The following is a 10,003-nucleotide window of genomic DNA, read 5'->3' as shown; positions in this document are numbered from 1 at the left end:
TACAAATGAAAATTACAGCAATGCTAGCTTTTAGATTAAAATTTTTCAGGTAGCAGTCTCTTAAATTGTGTTAAAAAATGGAGTTACACACCATTGTTACAATAATACAGTTGACCCTCAGTGTGGGGGAGTGGTACTAGAACCCTCTCCCCACCTCCTATAGATACCAAAATTTGCGGGTGCTCAAGTCCTTTCTATAAAATGGTGTAATGTCTGAATATAATCTATGTGTATCTTCTCATATACTTGAGTAATGTCCAGACACAAGTTCTTCATTTACAAATATTTTTCCTAGTCTATGGCTTGCCTTTTCATTTTCTTAACAGTATCTTTTGAATAGCAGATGCTTTGAATTTTTATAAAATCTAATTTATTAAATACTTCTATTATGGTTTATGCTTTTGATATTATAAGATATCTTTACCTGATTCACAGATAACAGGAAAAGATAACAATTCTTTTGTTTTCTTCTAAAAATTTTATTGCTTTGCATTTGGCGCTTAGATATGTTCCTTTTGGGGTTAAATTTTGTATGCAGTTCAAGATACAGATTTAAGTTCACTTTATTACACAAAATCAGTCAACATTTCCAGTACAATTCACTAAGAATCTTATCCTTTCTCTATTGAATTGCCTTTCCCACTTATCAGAAATCAGTTGTCCACCCGTAGGTGGATCTAATTCTGGACTTACTTGGTTTCATTGACCTACTCATCATTTTTTGTTTGCTTGTAATTTGTTTGTTTTGTTTTGAGACAGGGTTTCACTATGCAGCCCAAGGCTGGCCTTGAACTTGCTTTATAGCCCAAGCTATATAATCTCCCTACCTCAGCCTCCTGAGTGCTGGGATTACAGGCATGTGCTGCCGTGTACAGATGATCTATTTGTCTTCTTACTGCCAGCAACACACTCTTCATTACTACATATTTATAATAAGTCTTGAATCATAGAGTCTTAGTCCTCCAGCTTTGCATTTTTTTTAGTGTTTGGGCTATTCTAGGACATTTGCTTAACTGTATGAATTTTATAATCAACTTGTCAATTTCTATAAAAATCTTTCTAGGTTTTTAATTGAGATGTTATTGACTCTATTGATCAAACTGGAGTATTGACACCTTACCATTATTGAATCTTTCATGGTAAATTCCTTCATTTATTTTTCTTTCCTTTCTCTCAGCATTGTTTCTTAATTTTCAATTCTTGCAATTTTGTTACATCTATTCCTAAGATTTCATATTTTTGTTCCTAGTAAATAATATTTTACAAACTGACATGTCTAATGTATGTTTTAATTCTAGTATATAGAAATACAACTATATAGTATACAGGAATTCAAATTATTTTTTGAATATTGATCTTATATTTAGAAACCTTGTTAAACTTATGTGTCAGCTCTAGCTTCTTCTTTGTAGATTCAAGATTTTTACATAGATATTTATATTGCTATTTACATGTAGATTTTTGCTTCTTCCTCTCCTATTTAAATGTCTTTAACTTTTATTCAAAGTCTTTGTTCTTAATATTAAATTTTGCAGTTTTAATCATTTATTGGTATGAGTCCAACGCCTGGTTGCAATCTACTCATGAATCACCTGAAGTATTCAACCTGACATGGGTTTACACATATTTTATTTTGGTTTGGGGGGAGAAGTACTGGGGTTTGAACTCAGGGCTTCATTCTTGCTAGGCAGATTACCATTTAAGCCTTTGGCCACCCCCATATATTTTATTTCAAGAGACACCAAGTTTTCATGGCACCAGTTTCTTGAGATGAACTACTTGGTTTCCTAAGTAATTGGACTCACTCATTAGGTGAATCATGTTTACCATTATATGGTAAACAACACAATAGGCCAGCAAGCCATAAAAGTCTCATATCGTATCATCCCTGTGAAAGAAATGGAGTTTCCTGTCTTTGCTCAAACAATACCCAAGGTCTTTTCATAGGAGTTAACTTTTATTACCAAGAATTTATGAAAATAGAACGTCAAAGAGCTCTAGGGAATATGCAGTGTGTATTTGGAGGCTGTCTACCACAGATCTTACAAGGAAGAAGCACTATTTCTCTTTTATTTTTCCCTCCTTTGCTTTAGATCTACATAAGCATCTTGATCTGCCTGGTGCCAGATCATGAATGAGGCCAAAATGTTATCACACTATGGTTTATTTAGTAGAAAACAGATCATTAGGTGATCATCAGTGACTGGGATCGTATTTGTAATATAAAAGCCTACTGGCTGTTATCCGCGAGCTGAGTAGAGATTGATTACCTTGGTAAAATGATGCCAGACATTACTGGAGTTCATTTTAGAAAAAAAAAAAAAAAGATCCCCCTCTTGAAGAGGAAATCTTTAGATCACTTAACTAAATGAGTGGAAAACTGGAGCTTGATTTGAGATCCGAGCCCTGTCTATAAAGGAGAATTCTGTACCATTTCTATTCTCCTAAATTATCTCCAATACCTGCTTTACAAGAGACCCAGAAATTTGGGAGGATTTTACATGTTATGTTTTAGAGACTAGCAGAAGTGTTAGACATTGCCATCTGGGCTATTGAACTTCTTGCCTGGGAGGTTCATAAAATTGGACAGGCAGTGTTTCAGAATAGAACTATGTAGAGGTAACATTGGGCTTTTAAATGGTAGCATATGCTGTTTTAAGGAAAGATTGTTGTGCTTGCATGCCTTTAGACATCACTGGAATCTTTAATATTACTAAACTGATTAAGGAAGCAAACAGACAAATCTGTGGCGTCTTCCAATTGGGGATGGTATCCTCTTGGTTTAATTCTGGCACTCTGGATTCCTGATGAGAAGTGAATTTCAAACTCTGATCATAATCATTCTGTCAGTATTTTTCTGTGAGGTAGTATTCAGACATTCATTATCTCTAGTGTGTTCAATGCTGCTTACACAGCCAGTCTGTTGTCAAATGATTCAACAAATGATCTTACTAAACCAAAAACCAAGATCAAAAAGAGGAACACACCATGAAACCCTGATGTTTATGGAAATTAAAAAAATGACACCTAGAAACATAATTCATCCTCAGGACAGCTCAAATAAAGTAGAAGATGTGTGAACTGATGTGTCCCAGATGTAGCTGGTCTAGCCTACGTTTTGCCCATTTTTCTAACCAAAATTAACACATAAATGTTCTCCTATTTAATGTTCACAAGAAACCTATGAGGTAGCTACTATTTGCATTTTACAAATAAGTAGTGAAGCTCAGAGGGTTAGGTGCTTCATAACTAGCTTGGAAGTAACATAGCTAGTATTTAAACCTCAGTCTGAGCTGGGCACCAATGCCTCCTGTCTGTAATCCTAATTACTCAGGGGGCAGAGATCAGGAGGATCACAGTTCAAAGCCAGCCCTGGCAAATAGTTCACAAGACCCTATCTCAAAAAAATCCATCATAAAAAAGGGCTGGTGGAGGGAGTGGCTCAAGCAGTAAGAGTGCCTGAGTTCAAATCCCTAGTACCACCAAAACAAAACTAATAAACATCAGTCTTCTTAGCTTTAAAGTCCAGGCTCTAAATGTTGCACTTCTTGGTGTCATTCAAGAATTTTTTTTTTCCGAAAGAATACCCTGAGGGTTGAAGCTAAGCTTTAAGTAAATGCCTGCTTCCTAAATGGTAATTCCATGGCCTAGACCCTTATGAGAATTTGATGGGGTTTTTTTCCACCCCCATTAACACACACAGGTAAACCAAGCTTGTTATAATTGAGTCACTGTAGCAACCAGGTTGGAGGGGGGGCTTAAAAAATCAAAATACACAAACTGAAAACTGTTTGGATTGCCAACAATTGTATCCAAGATGGTTTAAGATTCTGTTCAAGCATGTTGTTCATTACGTGATTTATTCTGGGTAGCATTACCAGTATTGTTCCTACATTTGCAGTTCTCTTAAATTTAAAGAGGCTCTAATTTATATTTGAGAACTTTACGACAAAGCAATTAAAAGAAGTAATTCAGACAGGTTTTAAACACCTACTTGAAGAGGGATAATGTAAAATAAATAGCCATAGGTGCAACCTGCATTAGAACACCACGTTTCATATTGGCTACAAGCAAACTTTGAGCCCTCTTGCTAAAACCACACAGCTACCCAGAAGGAATAGTATCATTCCAAATCACTGCTGTTAAAATACCTACTTACTATCCAAACAACCCTAAAACAAGAGAACTGAAATTGGATGTTTTGGATGGTACTTTCTGCTGTCAGTTGATGGTGTATTTTACTTAAAAAAACACCAAAGCATAGTTAGATTACAACTTAAAATCAAAACATTCCATTGAGTGAGATAATGAGAAAAAAATTTTTGTTTGGTTACAGGAAACCTATTTTTTCCTAAAATGTATTTTGATTCAACTTCAAAAATTGATACAAAAATTCTGGTCTGGAAAACTAATGTGGGGAACATTTTAGTGAATGCATGCCTAAAACTCCATTCAGAAATTTGTTAGTATGCTGACTGCATAATGGGTGCTTGACAAATATGTATTAATCCCAGGATCATACACTGGTAAGTTTTATATGCTTATTTTGTACAATATCCTCATTATAACTTATACACAAGAGGTGATCAATACTATGAACTAATTCATTTTGAGAGCATGAGATGAAAACTCCATAGCATTCATGCCACAATTAGAGAGAGTAAGTGTGTTCCAAGTATTACAGTATTTCTGAGAATTATAGAAGAACCAAGGAATAGACAAGAAGAATGTGCACAGAGAAGGAAAGAAAAAAGGGGAGACCATTAATGGAGGAAGTGAAAAAAACAAACCTGAGGTGACTACGGAAGCAGTAACAAGATCATGAATAGGAATACTTGAGATTTATTAATTGTGAAAAACCAACATCCCAGAGGCTGAGGCAGTTCAAGGCCACTCCAGGCTATACAGTAAGACTCTGTCTCAAGAAATAAAACCCAAGCCAGGCACAATGACACGTGCCTATAATCCTAGTTACTCAGGAGGCAGAGATTGGGAGGATCACAGTTTGAGGCTAGGTAGGCCAAATAATTCAAGAGACTCCCTCCACGCTCATCTCCAAAATAACCAGAGCAAGGGCTGGGGACATGTCTCAAGTGGTAGAGAGCCTGCCTAGCAACCATAAGGCCATGAATTCAAATCCCACTACCCCCAAAATAAAAAGAAACAAAGAAAAAGAAAGGTAGGAAGGGTTGCCACAAGTTCAATATAGCTAACCCAGGGGAGGGAAGAGCTGTTGCCACAGAGCAACTCTTCATGAGTGCTCATTTAAGAATGAGTGCCAGGCCCCAAACTCTAAAGTTGGTACAGGAAACAGTAGGAAATACTCTGGAAATGATAGGTATAGGCAAGAACTTTCTCAATGGAACCCCAGCAGCTCAGCAACTAAGAAATAGCATAGATAAATGGGACCTCATAAAACTAAAAAGCTTCTGTTCATCAAAAGAAATGGTCTCTAAACTGAAGAGAACACCCACAGAGTGGGAGAAAATATTTGTCAGCTACACAGTAGACAAAGGACTGATAACCAGAATATATAGGGAACTCAAAAAACTAAATTCTCCCAAAACTAATGAACCAATAAAGAAATGGGCACGTGAACTAAACAGAACTTTCTCAAAAGAAGAAATTCAAATGGCCAAAAAAACACATGAAAAAATGCTCACCATCTTTAGCCATAAAGGAAATGCAAATTAAAACCACACTAAGATTCCACCTCACCCCTGTTAGAATAGCCATCATTAGCAACACCACTAACAGGTGTTGGCGAGGATGCGGGGAAAAAGGAACCTTCTTACACTGTTGGTGGGAATGTAAACTAGTACAACCACTCTGGAAAAAAATTTGGAGGCTACTTAAAAAGTAAGACATTGATCTACCATTTGATCCAGCAATACTACTCTTGGGGATATACCCAAAAGACTGTGACACAGGTGACTCCAGAGGCACCTGCACACCCATGTTTATTGCAGCACTATTCACAATAGCCAAGTTATGGAAACAGCCAAGATGCCCCACCACTGACGAATGGATTAAGAAAATGTGGTATCTATACACAATGGAATTTTATGCAGCCATGAAGAAGAACGAAATGTTATCATTCGCTGGTAAATGGATGGAATTGGAGAACATCATTCTGAATGAGGTTAGCCTGGCCCAAAAGACCAAAAATCGTATGTTCTCCCTCATATGCGGACATTAGATCAAGGGCAAACACAACAAGGGGATTGGACTTTGAGCACATGATAAAAGCGAGAGCACACAAGGGAGGTGTGAGGATAGGTAAGACACCTAAAAAATTAGCTAGCATTTGTTGTCCTTAACGCAGAGAAACTAAAGCAGATACCTTAAAAGCAACTGAGGCCAATAGGAGAAGGGGACCAGGAACTAGAGAAAAGGTTAGATCAAGAGGAATTAACCTAGAAGGTAACACACACGCACAGGAAATCAATGTGAGTCAACTCCCTGTATAGCTATCCTTATCTCAACTAGCAAAAACCCTTGATCCTTCCTATTATTGCTTATACTCTCTCTTTAACAAAATTAGAAATAAGGGCAAAATAGTTTCTGCCGGGTATCGAGGGGGTCGGGGGGGAGAGGGAGGGGGCAGAGTGGGTGATAAGGGAGGGGGTGGGGGCAGGGGGAGAAATGACCCAAGCATTGTATGCACATATGAATAATAAAACAATAAAAATTAAAAAAAAGAAAATGTGGTATCTATACACAATGGAATTTTATGCAGCCATGAAGAACGAAATGTTATCATTCGCTGGTAAATGGATGGAACTGGAGAATATCATTCTGAGTGAGGTTAGCCTGGCCCAAAAGACCAAAAATCGTTTGTTCTCCCTCATATGCGGACAGTAGAGCAAAGGCAAACACAACAAGGTGATTGAACTTTGATCACAAGATAAAAGCAACAGCACACAAGGGAGATATGAGGATAGATATGACACCTAAAAAATTAGTTAGCATTTGCTGCCCTCAACGCAGAGAAACTAAAGCAGATACCTTAAAAGCAACTGAGGCCAATAAGAGAAGGGGACCAGGAACTAGAGAAAAGGTTAGATAAAGAAGAATTAACTTAGAAGGTAACACACATGCACAGGAAATCAATGCGAGTCAACTCCCTGTATAGCTATCCTTATCTCAACTAGCAAAAACCCTTGGTCCTTCCTATTATTGCTCATACTCTCCCTTCAACAAAATTAGAGATAAGGGCAGAATAGTTTCTGCCTGGTAGCGAGGGGTAAGGGGGGTAAGGGAGGGAAGGGGGGAAAGAAGGGGGCCTGGGGAAGCGGGGAGTAATGTCCCAAACATTGTATGCACATATGAATAAAATAAAAATTAAAAAAAAAGAATGAGTGCCAGGTTTATCAGCATTGCTGTACAGCAGAATATTGTTACTTCTCTAATTAAAGAATTACCATACTTCATTTGTATGTCTTTGGTATTCAATGGCCCTAACTTTGGAGGCAGTTTGATTCATGTTCCCAGAATTGAGATGAGGTTGAGTATATTTTTATTTTCCTGTTTCACTTCTTCTTCAGTAAATCACTTAGTTCTTCTCATTTTTATTGCTTTTAGAAAAAAATCAAATTATAAAAATTTTTAGTTGTTCACCTAATGTCCCAAGTTTTATAAATTATTTTCTCACAGCATTTAGTTTGTCTCTTGATGTTTATGGTACATTTTGCCAAAGAAATATTTCTGACTTTAACTTTAGCTGTGTGTATTTATCTTTTATTTTATGGCTTCTACGATTCCTGCCTTATTTGAGAAGTCTCTTCTTTCCTAAAGTCACAGTTGATCTTCCAATATACCCCATCTCTATTTAAATATATTTAAATTCCTCTCAAATTTTATTTTGGCACAATATGTAAGATAGCAGCCTAACTTTGTATTTTCCATTTAAATAGTCAGTTATCCTTTATGGTAAGTTTTTGATGTTTTACTATCTAGTAAGACAAATTTCTATTCCCAGCCTTCATTAATCCTTTAATTTCCCTAAAATGTTTGAACAATTCTTGCATATTATTTTTTACAAACATTGAAATCACCTATATTTTCCAACTGCATTTAAAAAATATTATACTCCAATATCTTTTTAAAATTTTATTTCTAGGCATCTTATATTTCAAAATAGATTGTAGGAGCTCTATTACAGAAGAAGTTCATATTGGCTTTTGCTTGTAAAGTGATAATTGTTGGCCCGAAGAGAATTTTTGTCTTGTTTTGTGCTGCAAGTGAAGTGACTAGGACGAGGTAAGCAGGAAATAGAGCTACTACATTAGCAATGATTTAAATTGTTCTATATATTCAGTTCTCTGCGAGTTCAGATTATTGAAGATTCATCAAAAACTAAAAATCTTTGTCTTTTTCATTAAATGTAATACTCATGTTTCACTTAATTAAAGTATCAGCTTTCAGAGTGTCAGTGATATCTACATTAGTTAAATATGTCCTGGGATGAGTATTTTCTTTAAAAAGAAGTTTGTAAGTCTGTTTGCTCAGGTTCCATGATTTTTGCCAGCTTTTTACTGAAGATCTTTTTGCTCATGAAATGCTATAGCATTACATGTGTACTGATTGTGTTCAAAATCACCTATACTTAGGCTAGCGGCAAAAAGGAAGAGCTTAAATTAGGAGAATAACTGGATATGGTGCCCAATGAACACCAAGCAATGGCAATTTACACAATTAAGTCTGACTAATCTTAGCAGGAAAAAAAAATAAGTGAAGGATTTTAGGGCACTTTCCATCTCTGATTAGAAATACATCTCCTTGGTCTGACTGATGGCTCAGCTCCTGGGTGACGATGACTGTCGACATTTTAGTAGAAGAAACTGAAGAATTCATTAAGGATCCTAGGGAAGAAATAAGGAGAACTCAGAAGACATTATACCTATTGTATAATAATGTTGCATATAATGTATATATTATACACACATGATTTTATACTGTATCATATATAAATTTTTAACCATATGTACTGTCTTTTTTAAGGGTAATTTGAGAATATTCAATTTGTGCTTGTAGGTCAACTTGAAAATTTAATTCCTGTAAAAGATGAATTTTATTAGTGGGAAGGTGCCAAGAATTATAAAATTCATAGGAAAATATATGATTTAGTTTCTGCCTTCAATGAACTTCAAAGAGCTATATATTTAATGGGGACATATTAGAAACATGAAACAATAAGACAAGATCACAAATGACAGAATGTGTGGCCAACTTATAACTGTATAATTGTTGAACGAATTTGTGAATAAACGGATGGATGGACACAGACTATGCAAACATTATACATTTATTAAACCTGATTCTGTATCAAGAAGTTAAGTTGTAACAATCTTCCTTTAAAAACAAAATTACAGAAGTGAAACATTCTTAATTTGAAAAGTCAACGGGATATAAAATAAAAGCTAAAAGCCCTCTCTCCTACCACCCGCTTGCCAACCTCACGCCCAGAGAGAACTGTTTCGAGTTCACGGATCTATTCTGAAACTTTGCGTGCCACTACGCACACAGTCACATACTTTGAAAGGATACACGATAGTCTTTCTAAAACTGACTTTTTCCAGTATTTCATTTCAGTAACTACTGATCTTCACTACTTTTAGCGTCTGCAGGGTCAGTATATCAGATCCTAAAATATGAGAACTTTATTTAACCATTTCCATACTGGTAGACACAGATTATCTCCTGTGTTCCACTATTAAAAACAGTACATCAGTTAACAGGTAGCTTTCTGCTCCCTTTATCTGTAAGATACATTCCTAGAAACGCAGCAAATCTTTCACACTGTGTTTTGAGAGAGGCTGACGCTGAGCGGTGACGGGTGGTTGGGAACCTGAGCGTGATCAGGTGGCCCCATCCGTCACTCAGAGCGCTAAAAGTTAGGGTCGCGATGGACGTCTCTAACACTTATTCCCAGATGTTTCATTTGGTCCGATCACCTGAAACTGGGGGTTAAAGTCTCTTGACTGCCCGGGTGGGGCTGCGG

This window comes from Castor canadensis, chromosome 3 (genome assembly GCF_047511655.1).
Source record: "Castor canadensis chromosome 3, mCasCan1.hap1v2, whole genome shotgun sequence".
In the NCBI taxonomy this organism is placed as follows: domain Eukaryota; kingdom Metazoa; phylum Chordata; class Mammalia; order Rodentia; family Castoridae; genus Castor; species Castor canadensis.
Note: the sequence above shows the minus strand (reverse complement) of the source record.